At 33.1% G+C, this 6,000-nt stretch overlaps 1 protein-coding gene across 1 annotated transcript in view; it reads left to right on the top strand.

The window, feature by feature from the left end:
* The window catches only part of LOC110038514, a 78,933-nt gene that overhangs the window by 44,020 nt on the left and 28,913 nt on the right, over window positions 1-6,000 (top strand). The gene's annotated exons all lie outside the window — the stretch shown is intronic.

Genomic DNA, 6,000 nt, shown 5'->3' with positions numbered 1-6,000 from the left:
GGGAAAGAAGGTGAAAAATAGAAGACAAAATGTTTATAGAATACGCGATCAGACTAGTGGAAGATAGTTATAATTATAATTATTTTACTTTTAGCTTCTTAATTGTTAGTGACTATTTTGATTTATTTGAATAATTATTTGTATTAGTTAATGATAAAAATTGTATTTCGCTCTCCGACTTTTTATTCTCGCCTTAGTAAATCTAAACCTTGTGATCGGGTCGGACCAACTTTTAAGATTATGTAATGCAAAGCTTGTTGAAAGTGCCAGTAGGATAATTCAATAAGTTAATAATAATTAAAAAAATGGAAGTTTAAATGAATTCTAATCAGATAACTTATATTGGCATGAGACAAATGAATGGTCAAGAGGATGTGGGAGAAGAAAACATGGCTGGAAAGAAAGAATTGCCATCTTTTATCACTATGAAACGGCGGTGATGAGGTAGTTGATTTTGGATTCTAGATTGTAGTCCAATTAAAGTAATTCTATTGTTGTGGATGAAGACTTGAAAATATTTCAAGATTTTGCGTCCCCCATTGTTTAAGGGGGCTAAAAGTCCAAGTAAAGAGAACTGACTGTTGTAGATTAACTTTTCAGTAATTAATTTTTTACTAAATTGAGGTTCAAATTTTTAATTAAGAAAATCTTTATATTTTGAATGAAGTATTTTTTCTCGTATTGGTTGATGGATGAAAAAAGATGGCGATGATCAATGGTATGACTTGAGATGTTTGACTTGATAACTTTTGAATCTTAAGGCGAGAGACTTTCAATCATAAAACCTTTTTTGAAAGGACAAATTTTCTTCTGAAGACAGTTTTTGTTCTACTATTGTAAAAAGAAAGGGTAGATCGATGGTAAATATTACAAACTCTAAAAAGGCCTCAAGGCTATGGAGAAAATAAAGACAAGTAAAGGACTTGTTTCTTTGTGTAGTCAAAAAAACTTGACTCACAAGAAATGAACAAATTAAAGAGTTTTCTTGATCTTGTAGTAAAGCCATCCAGATTTTGCTCTATTGCTCAAAATAATATGATTTCTAATTCTTATATTTTTAGTGTCTCAAATAATAGGCCATTGTTCACCTGAGTAACGTTAGCAACAAATTTCTATCTTAGAAACTCCGTCCTAGCTATATAAATATGAAATTTATTGATGGATCTTTAACAAATACTGCAAATTGCGAGGCTTCTCATTTTCTCCAAACTCGACTCTTAGCTGGATAAATGATCATTTTGCCACTGTTTTAGATAAGTTATTTAACTGTTTGGTTTGTGCGTTTTGTAAACAACTGATTTGTAGATTTTTTTAGGTAAATGAACATTCTGGCACGCAAAAGTTGTTATGTTTCTAACAAAACTACAATCTCTACCCCTTAAAAAATTTAGAACCAATTAAACCCTTTTAGACTCATTCAATACATATAGATCACCCAAAAATTTACTCATTTCCCAATCCGAGAGATGGGAGTTGGACACTCACACACACGCACACAACGAGGGAGGGAGGGATTTATGGAAATCGTTTAAGTAAAATTTGAGATATTCATTACTATTCTTGGAGATGCAACATAACATTGATTTAACTTGAATGTGACAAATTTGTAAAATTAAAATTCAAATGTTAAGATATGAAAATACAAAAGAGTTGAGTTGTGTGTATGTAAAACTTCCAAAACAAATTCTAGAGACGAAAACATAATATCATGTGGGAAAAAGTTCAAGCTGCTACAAAATCCATTTGATTTAAAACAACCAATTCTTCTGCATTTACATATCGCACACCAATGCTTTACTGTTTACATTTATATCATTTAAACATTTTTGATCACAACAAAGAAGCACAGTTACATATACAAAAGTAAACTACACTTTCACTCATTAATATGAAGATCATGAGATCTTAAAAAAAGAAAAAATAACAGGTTAAAATTACAAGAAAAAAAATGATAATATTGACTCTAAAATGTAAAAGCATATTAGAACGAATGTTGCCCGGTTCTGACACCCAAAACCCCGAGCAAACTTGTTCGGCTGGGAAGCACTCTAACCACAAGCGACATTCTCAAGTTGTGATACCGTCGAACTCTGAGCAGCGATTTCCAGTTGGGATATCGTAGAAATGAACTTATGGTCGACCCACTTGAAGAATTTGCAGTCCTCCGGTCCGTGTGCCAATTTACCATTTGTTCAATTACCAATAGTAAAGACTCCATATTGCCATTTGTTGAATTACCATAATGAAGACTCCATATTGCCTTCTGCTCCAGAAGGAAAAAACCAAATGAGACTATGCTTAAAAAAGAATTTGGCATGATATATATTGAGATGAAACACTAACTATCAATATTTTTTTCCATTAGCTTACACATTGCAATGGGGTGTCCAACCATCCGTTACATGCTCAAAAATTAATATCAGCATCCGAAATTCATACATGCACTGATCCATCTTCAATTCTTTCCAGAGGAAACAAATAAATGAAGGTTCTTAAAGGTTTATTCTTGAAACGAGAAGGACCTCATAACCCTCAAATTTCCACAGGAATCCATATTTTGAAACTCAGATGGAACATAGCTGATATCACCAAATTGTGATCAATTACAATATCAAGTAACAGCACATGATCCAATTTTGAGGTTCTTAGGCAAAACCTAGGAGACATAATTTCAAAACAAACTACTTCCATTTTAAGAGACATACAGTAAAAACATGGCATAGTTTAGATCAAAGTACACAACATTAAAACCATGACATCACTGATGTCGACAGCTAATGCTTGATAGAAAGATTCAGATGTAAAATACAGGAGGTGGAGTAAACCAGGAATCTCATATCACATCTGTTATACGCTCCCTTAGAGCAATCATCTCCTCTGCACCTTCGTCATCTTGGGTGTTAAATTCTTGTGACTCCATAACTTTTTCCTGGATAGACTGCCCAACCTGGAATTCGAATGCTTCAGGGGGTATATGCATCATCAACGTCAGCCATGTCGAAGTCCGTATCAGACCGAGAGGGATGTCGTCTAATGAAATCTATCATATGGGATACGCTTGACAGGATCCCAACCCAATCCTGTCGATCTCCGTTTAAGTTCCTTTCATAATTTCCAATCTTTCTTTAGCTGATCCCACTTGTTCTTGAATTTTAATCTATCGTAATCTCGTCCTGTCAATTCTTTGAACTTATTGGAAATATTCTGTCACCCTTCTTTGTTAAAGTAGGTGATGGGTCTATTTCAAAGTTTAATCTCCTTAATACAATTGCAAAAAAATGATGGTCACTTCCTTATCCCACATTGCTGATGTAGCGCCTTCTTTGTTCTTAGCCATAATGAGACTAATAAAAAATATGTATCAAAGAATGCACTGAATTCACTTATATTGATAGTAAAATAAAGCAACAATAGAAAAAATATCATAGCCTTAGATAAAAAAGAAGTCATGTAATGTAATTCTTCCAAATTGAAGTACAAATGTTTGAAAATATAATTAATTTAGAAGAATGTTATATAAAAGAAAACAAAAGTTTTACCTTTCTCATAGGTTCCATTTGTTCACCATGAAAAAAAGAGAAGTTTGAGCATGCAGAGCATCCTCTGGCTATTCTAACTCTGTTCTTTTACACAATAAAAGGAGTTGGAAACTCTAATTTCTCCATTTTGATAATTTTTCTTCTTTAGTTCATATCAATTCCTCTAGTATATAATTTAAATTCATCTATACAACATACAATTATATCGTTCAAATTCATCTATACAACTACATCCACTCCCACCCCCCCCCCCCCCACCCCCTCTGAGATTGCACCAACTTTAAGCTAAAGCAAGTTATATTTCACGAGGCAAGTGAATATTTTAAAGCATCATAAAGTAGTTTCAATAGACTTAAACATGGGCGCAGGTACAATATTTAAAAATTTACTTAATTGTAGTAAGCATTCTCATCGTGCATGAGTTTAATAACACAAAAAAAAGATCCATTTCATCACATTATATAATTTCTAGGGTAACTTTACAGAGAGCAGAATTTCGATCCCTTCAAAGAAGAAGAATCAGCCGAGGAGTTATAAAGAAAATAACGATTTTCAACTGATAAGTCCTCAGGTTCTCAACAAAATTTTTGTCTATCTGTGTTTGATTTGACAACAACTCAATACAAACTCAGAAATAATCCACACGAAAGAACTAGAAATCTCTTTGCCTTCAATGATAAATTTGGCCACCAAACTAATCTATTTCTCCTAAAAGATAAAAAATCAGGCTGTGAATAAACACATACCAAAGAGTAAATATATTTATGTAAATAAAATTTTGACTCCATAGCAAACAAATAAAACCAAACAAAACTCATATTGCATTTGAAGCCATTCAGCTGCACGAAGCCATTCAGTTGCACCTCAAAGGATCCTTTAAAAAAAAAAAAAAAGCTTCTAATCACAATTAAGCTCAATATAAGGTAGCTATTACTAAGCCAAACACAATCAAACAAAATTAGGGTTTAGCTCATCCATTTCTCATCCATCCTGCTACCAAGCTAAAGCCCCTCAAATTGTAAATCTTTCTCATCCATTTCTCATCCATCCTGCCACTTCAATGAGCAAAAAAAGTGTCTAATGGCGTAATAAAAAAAATCAGAATAGTCATCCAGATCCCCCAGCACACAAAAATGTGAGAAGACGGAGCCAAAAGAAGCATTCTCAAAAACATACTTATTCAGGGACTCGATTAAGGTTGTAGCAGAGAGATAAGAAGGAATGGGAGAAACTCGCAGTGCGAGAGACGACAGACCGATTCGTTGCTTTCGAAATTAGGGCAAAGGAGCGAGGAGGGGTATCGAGTGTCTTTCGCCTCTATGAACTGCGGATCACAGGGTACTACCCGCAATCCACATCTAATAGTAAAATCGAAACGGTGATTTACAAAACACATCAAAAACGGAATGTCCAAACGCAGGAAACACCACCGCTACAAAAAAGCTATCCCAAACGTACCCTTAATGAAATTTATAGCTTATACACTTAAGCTCATCTTCATGGGGAAAATTTTCAACTTGTAGAAAAGTTTTATGATGTTTTTTGTCTACATATTTTTGTAGCCCAGTCTAAAAAGATAAGTCTTATCCCAGTTGTACTTCTTTAGTTCTATACAAGACAGAACAAGCCAATGAGGATCTCCAGTAAGTCTTGGATACAAAACCATTATTAGGTAACACCAAATTACTCATGAATACTCATTTATATCTTATCTCTTTTTATATCTATTTTCATAATTTTCTCGTCATCATAAAATATTTTGTAACTACCTTTAACGCCAACCTAATTTCATTCCATAATTCTTTTTGAGCTACTTGAAAATAGAAATTAGGAGGTCATGAGAGCAACAACGAATGCCTCAGAAAAGAATTATACATGGGAGATAGTTGAATTATTAAAAAGAATGAAAATAGTAGGATATAAATGAACCTTCACGCTCAAATATAAAACAGAAGGGAGCCTAAAAAGGTACAAATCGAGATTGTTAGCGAACATATATATCAGTCATATAGGATTAACTATTAAGAAATATTTGCACTTTGTTGCAAAAATGAATATTATAAGCGTTATGATTTCTTCAATTGCAAATTTTGAGTGGTCTATGGAACAATTTAGTGTAAAAAATGCTTTCATATATGGGGGTGTCGAAGATAGGGTTTATATGAATCCTCCATGAGGATTTGATGGTACTTTTAAAAAGAATCAATTATACAGATTAAATAAGCTCTATATGAATTGAATCAATTACCAAAAGCTTGATTTTGCAGATTTACCAACGCTTTGATGGAAGCCAGACAACCAAAGCTAAGGAGATTATATTGTCTTCATAAAGCACTTTTCTGATTGTGAAATTTCAATCATTATTGTATATGTTGACGATATGATAATTAAAAGCAATGATATTAAGGAAAAAGAAAAGGAAAAAAAATCAATGAAGATTTCAAAATGAAAGAGCCAGATA

Source organism: Phalaenopsis equestris, unplaced genomic scaffold (genome assembly GCF_001263595.1).
Source record: "Phalaenopsis equestris unplaced genomic scaffold, ASM126359v1 Scaffold233005, whole genome shotgun sequence".
Classification (NCBI taxonomy): domain Eukaryota; kingdom Viridiplantae; phylum Streptophyta; class Magnoliopsida; order Asparagales; family Orchidaceae; genus Phalaenopsis; species Phalaenopsis equestris.
This window is presented reverse-complemented; position numbering and strand designations above follow the sequence as displayed.